Source organism: Lytechinus variegatus, chromosome 11 (assembly GCF_018143015.1).
Source record: "Lytechinus variegatus isolate NC3 chromosome 11, Lvar_3.0, whole genome shotgun sequence".
Taxonomy (NCBI): Eukaryota; Metazoa; Echinodermata; class Echinoidea; order Temnopleuroida; family Toxopneustidae; genus Lytechinus; species Lytechinus variegatus.
This window is the reverse complement of record NC_054750.1, coordinates 32,056,751-32,073,747: the sequence shown is the minus strand read 5'-3', so window position 1 is coordinate 32,073,747 and position 16,997 is coordinate 32,056,751. Positions and strand designations below refer to the sequence as shown.

The window sequence follows — 16,997 nt, the reverse complement described above, 5'->3', positions numbered from 1 at the left end:
AGGCAGTAAGCTGGTGTTAATAGACGTTGCAAAGCCGGGCTCAGACTCCGTCTACTGGACTTCCAGGGAGATTTGGTCACTAATAACATGATAAAAGGATCCACGGATTTGCGGAGGAACACCATTTGGAATAAAAGGGGAAGGGCGACCAGCCGTATTTACTCTAATACCGCTTTCAAACCATGGTATGGTCACTGGGTAGTGCGTAGGCATGTATGGGGGTCAGTGCATTTCGATCGGTCGCTGAGGACGATGTGCTTTTACATCAAGCCGGCATCGGTCGCGATTGGTCGCTATACCTCTCAGACCGTACTCAGCGACCGATCGTTTTTTACCAAAACGATCGGTCGCCGAGTACGATGAAATACTTTCACATCATGATTTCATCGGTCGCTTGGTATACGGTCTCCGCGACTGTACCCAGTGTCTAACTCTTATCTTAGATTATAGTCCTGTTTTCGTTTTATCTCATGCAGTTTTTCTCCTTAAACAACCTTGAATAAAATTGGTGAGATCGTGAACCCTAATGATAACATGGAAAAAAGGATGGAAAGGAGAGGGGGAGACAGAGGGGGGGAGAGAGAGAGAGGGAGGTGGGGTGGGTGAAGGAGAGTGATCGAAGAGAATCAGGCGACCATAAATAATACAAAGAATAGTTCCTGAATAGTTCATATTTTGGTTGGGTTTGAGCATCACCAGGTAATCTGTCTGATGAATTTCATCAAGCAATTTGAATTATCCACTACCAAAGAAGAAAACGCGTGAAAAATTTCTCAATATGATAAAAAAAATCTGTGCAAAATCTGGAAAAAACTTGAATCTAAATTTCTGAGGCATTGACACCACAGTAATATAGGGGGGGGGGGAGTCGATTTGATTTTGCACTTGCATCTTGATAAGTAGGATTAGTGTGAAAGGCATGATCGTATTATTAGAACAAGAGATGACTCAAAATGGCAATCTACATATAAATTAACTTGGAGTGTCGGACACCAACGAAATAAAATATAAAAATATGGGCGATCTGTCACGTTGCTAACCTGTCATAGATTGGTGGAAGGAAAGATACTTTTGAGCTACAATTCGAGCAGTGTGTAATCAATTCAGGGGAAATTCTTCGACGAAATCGTATGTATTCTGATTGATATCATTCCACTAGTTATAGCACTACACGATATAGAGGGGGTATAGTCCGGGGATCTAGTAGGTATATTACCCTCATGGGAAGCGCACGATGGAGCGTAAAGGTGCATTATTAAAGCTGACGAAGAGAATCATAAGGATACGATTGGTTGCGCATGCGCACATGACTAGTCATTTATTTAGCCTAACGCGTAGATTTACTAATGGCTGGAGATGGGTGGTCATGAGAAATGTATAATGACCGGTTATGGTTTGGAGGGTGGTTTATCAAATTAAGAATCCACATCATTATCTTAATCTTATACAGCATGGGTATAATGCACATCCTTTTGCTCGGGCATTAGAATGTGTAATCGCACTGGTTACTTTCGCAAACAGCCCAAATGCCCTCGGCTTCGCCTCGAGCGTGTTAGAACTGTTCCTTGGATGATATGTATTATCAGTACACTGTAGTCATGGTTCATATACATTATATTTTGTCTCATACCCACAAATATATCGAGTTTTAAAGAGGTGTAATGTATATTTGATTATTTACGTCTGGGACCGACCTTTTACGTCACCATCCGGAAGACGTGACCAGGGCTCGAACCTTGAATCTCTGCAACGATTTGTAATTCTCCCTACATAGTCTGGATTACAGACACTCACCACAACACCAAGTTGTGACCCCAATCACTTCAGGGTCCTCTGACCCTTTATAAAGACGCATAGACGCCACCAACGGTAAATATTGCCAAAAGGGGCTTTCAAATAAACCAGAAAAGTAAACTGAGAATCTTAAAAAAAAATAATGTCGGCGAGGGCTTGGTTCATATCTACTCCTGATAGTTACTTGTACACATGATAGAGATAGGGTACAAGAACCACACGCGTCGTTTATAATGTATAAGTCTCGCACGTGTCCTTCTAAGGTCACATCGAAGCCTGGGAATAAAACTTCGCTAAGTGAGTCAAGCAATGATAATTATCAATAATCAATAACTCTTATTTACCCAGGTATGACTCGGCTAGTGATCGAACCCACGACCTCTAGTACATGAGGTGGACACAGACCCATCAAAACTACATTTCGTGTTTTATCTTTTATACTCGAAAACTAAGAAACCGTAAATAAGAAATAAGCCGCCATTTTGGACAGGAGGAACGGGGGGGGGGGGGATATGTGCAAAATACCCAGTGGCACGTATTATCTCTCGCTTGTCATTATTTAATCCTTTTAGTAACAAAACGATTCACCTTTAATACAAGTTTAATCATCCTTTTATTTGTTTTGCTGTTTTGGCAATTTCACATTCGCCACACAAATGCTTGAATTCAAACCAAAAGCTTTTACGTATCGCTGTCGAAATAGAAGATGATATTTTGTGGTTCAGTTCCCCTTACGGGATGCCTTTTCAGCTGGACATCGGCTTCTCCGACACTGCATTATTAATCTTATTCATTATACGCACAATGGAGGTGACATGATGTCAATGTAAAAGTTGCAGTTTGGGAGTGAGCTTACACGTGTCCATCGATGTTTCACATGCAAATTCAATCGTGATTAATTTGCAAAGTTCGCTCTCAGATCATGCATGTGGTCCACCCGGGCAAGCGAAAATTGTGAGGGCATTTTCGGCGCACTTTTCCGTGACTAATGTTTTGTTCTTCAACGAAATTGCTTGCCTGGATTATACATTAATTCCTTGTCAGGGTATCGCCACAGCTGCGTGTAGGGCTCTTTGATCTTCAAAAGCTACAACGAAGTATATTTATCACGAAAAGCTGCTATACAAAAAATTATAACTTTTTTAAAGAACCAAAAATTGCATTATGGCAGAGTTACCACATTTCGCACATGTCCATTTTTGAAGAGATCAGATATCTAAGAAATCATTAAATCGCTATAATTTGATAACTCCATGCGCCAACATAAGCGACCCAAATGTAGTCCTACATCGTCACGCTGCAGCGCTCGTTTGTGTAGTGAATGATCAGTGTTTGCGAAAATATAGGGGAAAAAATTGAGAAAATTGTTGGTTTGGGGTCAGTTCTGAGAAATTTAAATCTTTCGACAGACCTCGGGACCTTTTTTTTTGTTTTGAAAGCAGATAGATGCTATTAAAACTGTTTATGTCATCTAGATTGTGAAATGCCATTAAGTATTACAAATGCGATATGAATATCCTTCTCTTGACTGCGTAACTTTTTTTCAAATGAATAGTTTGGAAAGGGTAGAGGGATGGCGGTCTTGGGGACCCAAAATATTCACGAAGGGGGGGGGGGGTGAGAAGAGTGAGATATGACATTTTTTCTGAATATTACGTCAAATCTATCACTAGATTAGACTTTTGTATTTATAAAAGATAAAAAAGGATGTCAGTTTGCTTTGCTTGATGGCTGTTTTTTAATACAAATGTTTTCACCGACAGACGCCAAGTTTGGACCCTTCTTTAGAATTGTCGCCTCATTACTCAATTGGGATCCCCTTACACACACAAACATATTTTCTTTAACCTCTTACATATTTATCAAAGTTAACGATACCAATTAGTGGTCTGAAAATACTGATTCAAATTGATGAACACTTTTCCAACTGAATTCATTCCTTTTCCCCTTTATTTTGTAAAAAAAAACAGGTCCATGTTTTCTTTTAAAAAACCCAACAACTGTGCATAGCTTGTCCAAAGTCGCTTCAGAGAACGGCAACTGTTCTTTAGATAAGGAGTTGCATTTAAATTTGCCATCAATATCCACCTTGTGTTGCGTCAGAGAAGGGCTTCGAATACGCTCATCGTGGGCTTTAGGGGCGGGGCAAGAAACTTCAAGAGTGGAGGGGGCGGGGCTGCAAAAGGGATGTAGATACCCAGAAATTCACCGTACAATACGAGTATTGTTTACTTTTTGGAGTTTCAGGATTACTATTAAAATGATACAGCATGATGTGGCTACCGCTTGCATTTTGAGGGTATTCATTTTAGGATAATTAAGAGACAGCATGTTTAGTTTCCCTTTTGATCACATTATGCTTTTATTCATAAAATGGAGGGAGTGGGCTAATTTTGTCCACATACCAGCCCCCACCCCCTCTGATGACAAAAACATCGATGATCATGTCCTTTGTTTCTTGAAGTGCCATGGGATATGAAAGTTAAATCAAGTGCATTTTTTCAGGAATAGGTTACGCCGCTTAAGGACATCAGTGAGGGAGGTTAGGATAGAAGAGGGCGGGGGGGGGGGGGTTCTTTCCCGATCCCCCCGAATTCCTCCGCCGCTGACGGGATATCCATCGCTGATCCCGAGTACTTTGTCCACTAAGCGATCAAGCAGAGAGGGGTAATAAAACGGACATCTTCACGAGCTGGATGAAGATATCCTCATCCTTTACTGCACACATCGTCACCATGGCAACAAAGTACGATGACACCATCACCCTGTACACGGTCGCTTGGAATATCATGGACACGGTGGGATGGATGAAGATGTGGAGAGCGAGGGGAGTGAGTGAGAGCAAAGGGTAAGAATGTATGAGAAGGAACGAAAAAGATGACTAATGGAGGAGAAAGAGATAGATAGATAGTTAAATAGATATATAGATAGATAAATAGATAGATAGGTAGATAGACAGATAGTTAGACAGACAGACATAGATAGATAGATAGATGGACAGACAGACAGACAGATAGATAGATATATAGATATATATATAGACAGGCACTGACAGACAGAGAGATATATAGATATAGATAGACAGACAGAAAGACAGACAGACAGATAGACAGATAGACAGATACATAGATAAACAGATAGATAGATAAATAGATAGATAGATAGATAGAGGGAGGGAGGGAGAGAGAGATATATAGATAGAGGGGGAGGGGATGCATGTGCTTGGACCTATAGATCTATGGTATGTGTGAGAGAGGAGAGGAGGAATGAAGGATACATTAAAAATACATAGAGAGAACGGGAGGAGGGATAGAAAAATTAGGTAGAGAATGAGAGAAAGGGATGGAGGCGGGAAAGGGGAACGAGGATAGAAAAGGTAGAAAGGTGTTATGAAATATAGAAGAGAGAGAAACAAAAAGAAGGCTAAATGGAAAAAAAGAGAGGAAGTGAAAAAGTGGGAAAGAAGTAAAACAATAAAAGAAGGAAATGAATTGATGAAAAAGGAGAGTAAGAAAAAGAATACTGAGTAAGACAGAGAAAATAAATAATAAAGTGGAAAACAAGATTTGAAAATACGAGGAAAAGGAAATGAAAAAAAGAAGAATCGCGTTCATTAGAGCGTTATTAAAATTATTAGGATTATTGTTCATTCATCCTATCTAAAAGTTGTTGTCATTAGTAACACAAACTAATAACAATTCTTTTTAATTTGGATTTTTCTTCACCAATGTCATAATGGATAAGTAATGTCTATTGGAGGATTAATGTATCTATACAAGATACTCGACTCTCATGTCTAGACTTTCCATGAAAACGTGCATTTTGATTAAATCTACAAAAATCTCAGTAGAGAAACATAAATCGGCTGAAAATCTTCGAAAGTCAATTTCAGTGGTTTCTTTACCCCTTATTATAGAAAGCATGCAATTCGGAATGTAATGCGATCGTCTTGTTTACGGTAAAATGGTGAGGATTTTGGCAACTCAGAACAAGTCGGCTTACGAGCTTTCCATATTCCATACCCATCGCATAATATGCCGAGTTCTAAGTTTTCTGACGCATGATGGCCCAGTATCTGTTGGCGCAGTCTTTGATAAGCAAATTTGCACTTTCAAAAATGATCCAACAATAGTACGAAACCGAAATCACAACTAAGAACAAGAATTTTTTTTTTCGTTCACGATTACTTTTAAATAACTATGCTCGCGAACAAAAGCGGCCCCCGCGAACGACTTGCGAAGCTTCTGAACCACAGTCGCACATTTGCACAGTTTTGGCGCCTTTAAAATGTGAAGATCGGACTGCTATTTTTTGACATTCGCGTCTTCACAAAACCTTCGCAAAACATTCGTTGGCCCCGTGAAAAACGGGCTACAAAGCGTGTTCTCTAACAAGAACAAGCTTAGAAAACACAAGACACAATAAGCGTAATTAGCCCGGGATAATTAACATCATCACCCTATAGTTTAGGTAATCAGCGTTTTATTAAGACATGCAGCTGCTATTCATTCTTTCATTAAAATTATCATATAATAATGTATTTATTGAAAATATTTTTTTCCCCAAGGTAGCCACATCAACTCAATGAATTGTTCTCAAAGCGGACACCCATAATATAACATAATTACTATCCATCTTCATTATATTGCGTCGAGCACCTGACAAGATGGCCAAAACCTAATTTTTATGTCTTTGATATGATTCGGTTGGAGCAAAATATTCTCCGCGAATTTTGTTTTATAGGCGAATATTTCGTGATATATTTTGGATCGGGGGGGGGGGGGGGGGGGCGAGACGACTCTCTCCCATAGGATCCTGTACAAAATCTTAAAAATAGAGAGAGAGAGGGGGGGGGGGGGCGTTATCCGTCCCCCGATCGTCGCTAATATAAGGCACACTGTGCCACTTTATAACAAATATCTCCAATAGATATGTATGCACGTAATGACCCTTTCATACTAATACCAAACAAGCAAAAAAGGGTATCGCTAAGACAAGCACATAATACACCCGTCTGTAACACGGAAAATGTAGTTATTGGTCAAGAAAGAAAAGTAGAAGGTGACGACTTCACCTTTGACCTTCTGGCCTCAAAATCAAGAGAATTGCTAGGATCTATGCTAGTATCATACACACCAAATTATATGAGCCTAGGTTAAGTTCAACTAAAGTTATCGCGGACAATAATAAATTAAGAGGCTTTTATAGGAGGAAATAATAATTTGTTTAACACATTTTCGGCATTACTCCTATTTGTTTTAAGATCAGTATGCTCGATCTGTAATGAAAATCATAAGATCAGTATGCTCGATCTGTATGAAAATCATAAATCATAAGTCAGAAAAAAATTGGAACCAGTGGGATTCGAACCTGCCATCTACTGCTTTCCGGGCAGCGACTCAACCACCAGGCTATTCTGGCTTATGATTTTCTGACTTATGATTTATGATTTTCATACAGATCGAGCATACTGATCTTATGATTTTCATTACAGATCGAGCATACTGATCTTAAAACAAATAGGAGTAATGCCGAAAATTTGTTAAACAAATTAAAGTTATCGCGTTTATAAAGACTGCAGAAGGGTAAGATGAAATTATGTCACTGTGACCTTGACCTTTGACCTCAAAATCAATAGGCTTCCTGGGATTCATGCTAGTATGATTAAAACCAAATTATATGAGGTTAAGTTAAACTTAAGTTATCGCGTTTACAAGGACAAGCTTCGCTTTTAGGCAGCTTCCTCCGTTTCCGACCTGTTATCTTGATTATTATACATAATAAGTTTCTTTGTTTAATTGATTATAATTATATCAAGATGTATGTAACAAAACTTATTGTAAATGATTTTTGGAAATGGAAAAAAAAATGAATGAAATGAAAGTTGGCGGATGGACGGACGGACACCGAGCGTGATACCATAATAAGTCCCGTCCTTGGACGGACGGGCTTATAAAAACGCAACGCTATTAACGTCCTTGTCCAGACAAGTGGAATTCAATACACAAGGGTTATATACCCACACTTTCTTATTATCAAACATGCTGTCATGTCTAAAAAGCAACCGGGACAGGCATTTACTCGAGTATCCTATTGCATTTCACTCCCTTTCAACAACTCCTTGGGGATTGAATAGAGGAGAAGGAAGCAACGGGACGGAGTACATTCTTTGTGAATTCACTCGGAAACTCTGACTCATTCGTGGATATTTGATAATGTATACCCCGTTAGAAGCACTCAGCGAAAAAGTGCAAATTTCATTTGTTGGAATGAAATATCGTACAGGGACGGTCCAAGGAACGGCAGCCTTGCATTGACGCGTATTATTCGATGGGTTTAAAGCCAAATTTGAGTAGTGGAAGCATGTGCGAACTGTTGGGGGGGGGGGGGCTCTTGCACCCCTCCCCCCTCCCCCCAAAAGAGAAAAGAATAAGGAAGGGAAGGGACAAGGGTGAAATATACCATTTCCGAATATTATGTCAAGATCTATCACAAACTTGGATTTTTGTAATGAAATATTTCTTATTAATTTCACGCGGCATATTGAGCCCCCTCAATTTGTTTAGCTTATTACGCCACTGAGTGGAAGCGAGGGAAATTTCGAGCAAAACCCTTAAAATATGGGACATTGTTATCTTATCACATCTATAGATCAAATATATTCTGTCAGAGTTTAAGCAAGCCAGCTTTGTGAAATAATGAAAATATAGAGGTAAATGGAGTACGCTGAAAATCCTAAACACAGAACGTTGACACGTTTTGAGAAAAGACCAGCATGCTGACAGAAATTTACGCGTACAATGCACTCTAAAAACACTGAGTAAAATTTTACCCAATATTGGGAAGAAAGGGAACATGCATGTTTGCTGGGTAATTTTTTTAAACTCCATATTGGGCTATTTCAACGCAAAAATTGCGTAAAATTTACAAAATGTTGGATATCTTACTAAACCAACATGCATGTTCTCATTTTACCCAACATTGGGTAAACCTTTTTTTCAGAGTGTATCCACTTTACTAATTGGCTAAATCGCACTGTAACGTGTGAAGAATGTTTGATATAGTCAAACCTACAATAATATTAAACATAATTATAAATAACAACACATGACAAAATGATAACCTAACACTGGACGAATCATCATGCTCATCCGTGTCATAAAAATAAGAAATACACAGTAATATCCCCGCCCAAGAACATAAATTCAAGACATACAGATCCTTGGCTTTAAAAATGTAATTTAACTTAATTTAATTTTCACTAAAATTGATTTTTGCAAATATTTCAGATGTTCTAGAAAATATTAAAGAGAGAGGGCGAAACGACCGACCTTTTAACAAGTGCCCCCCTTTTTTATTTTAAACGCTTAGTGGGCACTCTAAATTTCAAGGATTTGAATACTGCATGACCAGCCGAACATTAGATTTATAGTTAAACCTCGTGGATTGAAATTTGAATCTAAAAATTTTTAATTCAAATCTCGTGAGATTTGGAAGTTAACATTTTTGATTAAAAATAAATCACATTTTCGGCAGTCACTATTTACAGCCGATCTGGATTTATTTTAAATCCTTGAAATTTAGAGAATAGTATTTGAAAATCCAGGTGGGGGGGGGGGGGTTCCTCCCTGACAACCCTCAATCTAGTTGTATATACAGTCATGATTCTTCATCTTTAAGGTCAATGCCTATATATCTAATTGCTATGATGCTCTGAGCTAATAATACATACCTGATAGATACATTCTAAACTAAATTTGACACTAACTGCCTTATACAAATTAAATATGTTCCTTACAAGATTTTAAACTTTTAATTTCCTCCAGCAAGAAACTGATCCACAATGTGCTGCACTCAACCCAGGTGAAGTAAACGGGTACCGGTAGGAAGAAATTCCTCAAGAAGCTGTGTGCGCTGTAAACGCCTAGCTTAGCCGGGTAATATAGGAGCGCCTTGAGCACCAACAAGGTGGATATGTGCGCAATATAAATACCCTATCTTATTATTATTATCATATCATTAAACTCAATAGGTAACTTAATTACTGTTTAAAATCATGATGTATTCAAGATAGTCGCGAGAGTTCTCGAATATGTACACATGAAACAGCAGACGAAAGGTATTGTCAATATCTAATTTTCGTTGCAAAAGAAAAAAAAAACGAGTGAGGATATACATGTTCCATTTCTGAATTTTAAGAACCTGACCAAAGGCCAAGAAGATGGTTTATTCATCCCTCAAGCTAACCAATGTGGGCGATCCCTGGATTTGGCGAGGATGATTAGAAACAAAATAGTAAAATAGCAAATTTATCTCCGGGCAAAATGAGGTATAGTCAAGATGTGAATTATACATGGCGAAAAAAGGTAAACAGTCCTTCCTTGGGTAAATCCCACTCTGGGCTTTGACACGCGACCATGGATTTTTACATATTCCTGGCAAAAGGGGAAAAAAAGCAGGAGCAAGTTGGAAGCCACAGAATGGAGTAGCCGCCGTTGTAGAGGAATGGAAGTTCAATTTAATTTCATATTACGGAGAGCAAATTTACAAACGACATCGATTGTCACATAGGAAGGAGATGAGGATGAGGAGGAGGGGAGAGCGGATCGTTGCTCCCAAGACAGAACATGCAGGCAGTCAGGCCTACAAGGTTTGTATTTGGAAAAAGAGAGGGTGGGGAAAGGGAATGTAAGGAGGAGGGGAGGAAGAGGAAAAGGAGAAAAAGGAGGAAGATGAGGAGGAAGGTATGAGGGGGAGGAGGAAGAGGATGATTGGTGAGGAGGGGGTGGAGAAAGAGGAGGAGGAGGAAGAGGAGGAGGAAGATGAGGAGGAAGAAGAGGAGGAGGAAGAGGAGGGGAGGAGGAGGAGGACGGGGGGGGGGGTATTATAATAAAGGGAAGTTGAGGAAGAGGAGGGAGAGGGTTAGAATGAGGAGAAAGTAGAAGAAATGAGCAAGGAGATGAGCTGCAGATGGACAGATGGGATCGGAGAAGTAAAGCAGGAGGGATGAGTTATTTAAAAAATATAAGCAGAGAGATAAGAGAAGAATATACATGTATACATGTAAAAGGTAGACGATCAGGAGGGGAAACAGAAAGAGGAGAACGAGGGGAGGATGAATGAAAAAAAGAGGGGATCGAATGTTGATGAAGAAGAGCAGAAAGAGCAGGACTAGACGGAGGAAGACCAAGGGGAAAAGGAAGGAACAGTGAGCGAAGAAGGAGAGAAGACGATCAAGATAACGAAGATCCAAGAAAACTGGAGAAGTTCATGAGAAAGGGGAGGAGGGAGAAGACGAGGGAGGTTGAGGGACAAGGGGGAAAGAGGGGAAAGGGAATGGGGAAAGACAAATAATGACGGAGTTTGTTTCATAACGAAGGAGATGGAATGGACATTTAGTATTACCCTTGTCCTGCTCACTGTTGATTCAACGCAAACATCAAGATGGTTTTGTCGGGGCATGAATTGGACCTAACATAAAACACGTTTCGGTTTGTGAGGCAAATTCACAGGATCGAAATCCCTTAGCAATGGCAAGGTATTTTATATCGATCGGTTTGATGAAATCTAACCTAGGTGGGGGTGTAGTCTGAGAAAGTAGAAGGTGATCAAAGCGAGAACATACATACGATCCCTTTTGGGCACACGAGTAAGACAAATCAACTGTTCACAATTATCATGGTAACATTCTTGAAAACCTTAATTTGATCATTTATAATCATTCAGTTTGCTTTTCACCTCTCATTAACAGGTGACTCCAAACAAATAATAATAATGATAATGATGATGATGATAATAATAACAACAATAATAATAATACTAATATTACTACTACTACTACTACTACTACTACTACTACTACTACTACTACTACTACTACTACTACTACTACTACTACTAATACTACTACTACTAGGCCTAATAATAAATATAATAATGATGAATATAATATTACTGTCATTCGCCTTCTATGTTACTTTATTTCATTTCATTGTTTCAAACGTATTCATTTGATCCATATCCAATTGTATATTTATATCATAAGCTTGTCGTTTAATATGTTTAAAGCGAGAAAAAAAAAAATGATATGAGGCGTCGATTGTCGAGTTGCCTAATAAATGGCGCACTGTACAGCATATTACCCCAGCTTTAGCTCCAGGGGCCTGTTGCATAAAACTTTTTACCTGAGAAAACTCTGGTAAAAACTGAAAACTAAGGTTAGTCTGATTTCTGCCATTGACTTTAACACAGGGCAAAAACTCTGGTAAAAACAACCTGAGGTTTCTCAGGTAAAAAGTTTTATGCAACGGGCCCCAGGTCAATGGATGAGTGCAGTACAATGTGGATCATGTATTGCTGAAGGAAATTACAGTACGCCATGGCTGGGATTCGAACCCACGAACCTCGGTTGCAAAGTCCGGAGACTAATCCACTGGAGCACATTTAACGCTGAATTGACAACCTATTCTGGCAGACATCAGACTAGTCGCATAACGGGGGACAATCGCATCAAAAAGCAATTCCACGACGAATTATGTATTGACATGATAGGGCTCCCAGACAGAATTGATTTTGAGGGCCCTGGACGCGCTGGGGATCGCCTAACATTCACACAACCCCCTCATAATTGGAGAGTGGTGATTATCCTTTAATAAGCTTGGGTGGGCTTTCACAAAGACATGGATCGATCTGCACATCGCAACTCACTATCCCAGGGTGCCCATGCCAATATATAGTTTTCAAAGGATGCGCGAAATTTGACCACGACCTTAGATACTTTACAAATACACGTTGCATTTTCCAAAAGAACTTTCTAAAGTAGATGTGAAAGCCTTGAAAACTTAAGTTACAGAAATTTTCGTGTGCTTCAATGATATATAGGTGTATTAGTGACCGAAATACTTTTCCTCATAGAATGCAATAGGCGCAATTCGTGACATCACTCAATTCAGTATGGCGGGTGGGGGGGGGGGGGTGACTCAGACTCAGAGGATCAGCCCTTGATTTGGTTCGTTGTTTGAATCTCTGGCACATCATAGTATTCGTGGTACCACATTGATATTTCTTGTTCCGTCTCTATCCATCTGAACGCGAAACATATTGCTAGGGCAGCTTTTAATATGATTTACTACACTTTTCCACCCAACGGTGACAGCCAATCAGAATAAAGGATCCAAAGGAGTTACCAATGCCTGGCAAAATTAACATAGTTAATAGTTAAATATTATTTACCCCCATTTATTTCCAATTTTCGGTATACTTAACGTCTGGAATCGATTGAAAAATTATCTCAGTCTCTCCACGCTCTGGGCACGCCCAACCCAATTTTTCCTGTATATCTGAAAAAAATGATTTGAAGAACAGTGACATTCTAATGGGGTTCTGGCACGACCGCAATGTATGAAAAAAAAAATTGTATACGTACACTTGAAAACTTTTCAACATTTTGTGACGACAATATTATCAATTTCACACGTTTCGAAAGAAACATTCTTGTTCCTTTTCTATCCATAATCTGAACACGAATCATATTGCTAGGGCAGCTTTTGATAAGATTTCCTACTATTATCAACTTTTCCACCCAACGGTGACAGCCAATCAGAACCAAGGATCCACAGGAGTTACCATTGGCTGGCAAAATTAATGGAGTATCAACTTTTATACAATATGCCACGATCAAGTTTGACTTAAGAATTCTTGGTGATGCTATTTTATTTATAAAACACCGCCCACCTGTATGCGCCTTCTCAACGGCAGAGTATTAGAATGTAAACAAGTTGGTCATTCGAAGACAGATAGATGGAGAAATAGAGTGAAAATACATTATTAGGGAAAGTGACATCGATAGAGCGCTGTCTGGTGTTTATTTCGTCATTCTATCGCATCTCTCTGTTGTTCGGATGTTATCGAATTAGAATATTGTCAAAATATCTTTAGTATTCCATAAAGCTGTCTGAAACCTTCGACTATATACGGAAGGATCGGCGAACAGGGTCGTAATGGTGTTTATATGCATCATTAAAAACTGAGCGTTACTTCGATCGTGGTTTAAATCAGCGGGTAGCGAAAATGTGACACACATTATAAAACAGACACCCGGTTTGACAGATCTTAATTTAGTACTGCGACACTATCACAAACAGATTCGGAACGAGGAGTATATCCTAATGAAGAGACGGCAGTCCACCGAAGTAACACTGCAATGTAGAATGACGTGTTACACATTTGGATATTCTTGGTTTGCCAACAAATTGAAACATTGTTTGAATTATGGCCCAAAGACGGTACATGTAAAAATATGTCGGCAAATTTACCAACCGTGTCAAAAGCGTGAAAAATTCCGGAATTATGACTGACAACCTGAGAACTTTAACCATGGCAACAGTGACATTTACTAGTTAATGCATCATTTTTTTATCACCGTCTATCCATTAGCTTAATTTGTCGGGTGATTTTATCGCTATTCGAAAAAAAAAGCTGCCAAGGTTCTCTTAATTAACCTTCGCCAGCAAATGGAGTTTTATTCGATTCATCAAACGTGGATAGTGTCTCGTTAGAGAGCTACATAGATGGACTCGTTAATGTTAGGGAACAATCGGTGCTGGTGTTATCGGGTGAGGTTTATAAGCACCACTCATACACCAACGAAACCACTTTCAGACTGATCAAAGGTATTACGTTACATCAATGGTCATAACAAACATGACAAAACGGAGTCGATTTTATTGTGCGATTGATGCCTTAACACACGAAAGGTCCTACATGTTGAAATGATGTGTGGAGTGTATTAATGACATTCTATTAACAGGAAAGCTTTACATTGCGAAATAATTTCAAAAGATGATCTGGAAAACAATGTTGCAAAAACAAGCTACATTATCTGTTAATATATAGTTATCATGAACAGCATTTTGTTGTTAAGGTAAACTACTTAAATAACTTGGCATAATATCGTACCTTGTGCGTCCTACTTATAAACCATAGTCTCGGTATTTGTCAAATTGCACGCGCATCTTTCAAAGCCCCTTCTTCCAAAACTCCGTCTCCCTTTCTTTTACCTTGGTCACATTTGTTCTACGGCGGCCGTACGGCGAGTCGAAAACAGTCATTTTAATATTTTTGTACCAGCTACATATAGGTGGTTTAAATAAAAATGAAAAAAAAAACCCGGCTGTTTTCGACTTGTCGTACCGCCGCCGTAGAACAAATGTGACCAAGGTATTAACTCTTACTCTACCACGTATTCCCCCAGCTCCCGCTGAGTCATAACTATGAAGTTCATTTGGAGGGACCTAATTCAATACCCAATTCACAAGCACATGTCATATGATTTTTTTTCCCATTTACCGACATCGAAGTCTTAAGCAAGGTTTCCACTTTGGCGAGTTAGAGTTGCGAGTCATACGCGAGCTGCGCGAGCTCTAACTCGCCTTAACTCGCACAAGCTCGCGTGAAATATACATTTTTTTCTGGAATTTGCTCGAGTGACAAAAGACTCAACATCGAGTTCACTACGCTCGCTGTACGAGTGAACCGAGCGCGAAACGAGTCAGACCGAGCTTAGTATGACCTTTATACGACTTAAGGCGAGCTATAAACGAGTTATCAAGATTTTGTTACGAGTGATAAGAGTTTCATACGACCAAGGGGCGGGACATGCACATTTTTGGCACTCAAAGATGGATGCCGGCGGCGGCGTCAACACCAAATCTTAACCGAAGGTTAAGTGTTTGAAATGACATCATAGCTTAGAAAATATATAGACCTAGTTCACGAAATTTTGCCACAAGGTTAATCAAGCATTACTTAACATCCTGATTGAGTTTCAGGTCACAAGACTAAGGTCAGAGGTCATTTGGGGTCAAAGAACTTAGACAATGTTGGGGGAATCAACGTCAAAATCTTAACCTACGGTTAAGTTTTTGAAATGTCATCATAACTTAGAAAATATATAAACCTAGTTCATGAAACTTAAATATAAGCTTATTAAAGTATTACTAAACACCTTGCTTGAGTTTCAAGTCACATGACTAAGGTCAAAGGTCATATAGGGTCAATGGACTTTGGCTAATATGGGGGTATTTGTTAAATTACCATTATAACTTTGAAAGTTGATGAATCTGATCCATGAAACTTGAACATAAGAGTAATCAAGTCTCACTGAACATCCTGTGCGAATTTCAGGTCACATGTCCAAGGTCAAAGGTCAGTGAACTTTGGTGATGTTCGGGCGCGATCTGTTGAATTACCATCATAACTTTGAATGTTTATAGATCTGATTCATGAAACTTGGATATAAGAGTAATCAAGTGTTACTGAACATCCTCTGCGAGTTTCAGGTCACATGACTAAGGTCAAAGGTCATTCAAGGTCACTGAATTTTGGCCAATTGGGGGTATTTGTTGAATTACCATCATAACTTTTAAAGTTTATGGATATGATTCATCAACTTGGATATAAGATTAATCAAGTATCACTGAATATCCTGTGCGAGTTTCAGGCCACACGACCAAGGTCATTTGGCCAATGGACTTTGGCAATATGTTTGGGGGTATTCGTTGAATTACCATCATAACTCTGAAAGTGTATGGATCTAGTTCATAAAACGTGGACATAAGAGTTATCAAGTATCACTGACAAGTCTTAGGTCACATGATCAAGGTCAAATGTCATTTATTGTCAATGAACGTAGTATTGTATCATTATATGAATCGTGTTTTGTGAATAATTATTTTATAATAGTTTTCAAAGTCAGCACTGCTGCTATATTGAATCGCGTGATGTACGTGAGACTGCCAGAGGCGCTCCACTTGGACCTGGTCTAGTTTGGTGTCTTGTTCTTTTACCTGGCTCTGCTCGTCATTGACCTCCTCTTCCGTTTCAATTGTCTCTTCCTCCACTTCTTCTACTTCTACCCTTCTTTCAATGACATCTTCTTTCGGAGTTTCCCGACCTGAATGGCCACAACTCGTGGATCTTTTGGGTCGAGGCATATTTCTCTCCTTATTTGTTGGTAGTTGTAATAATGGAGTGACAACAGCCTTTTTAAAAGTCCGTGAACATGCGTGTGTCAGTTAAAATGTGCTCTCACTTTTACTCCTCAAAAAAAGTTTGGAAATCTGACTTTGATCGATAATCCCTCCTCGGTTTTAGTAAATATCGATGGGTAATCAATATCAATGAATAGATCATTAATTTCTTTT

The 16,997-nt window shown here is 39.1% G+C and overlaps 1 pseudogene; it reads right to left on the bottom strand.

Annotated features, from left to right (window-relative positions):
- LOC121423536 overlaps window positions 1-16,787 on the bottom strand; it is a 122,004-nt pseudogene extending 105,217 nt beyond the window's left edge.
- Between the last annotated feature and the right edge of the window lie 210 nt (window positions 16,788-16,997).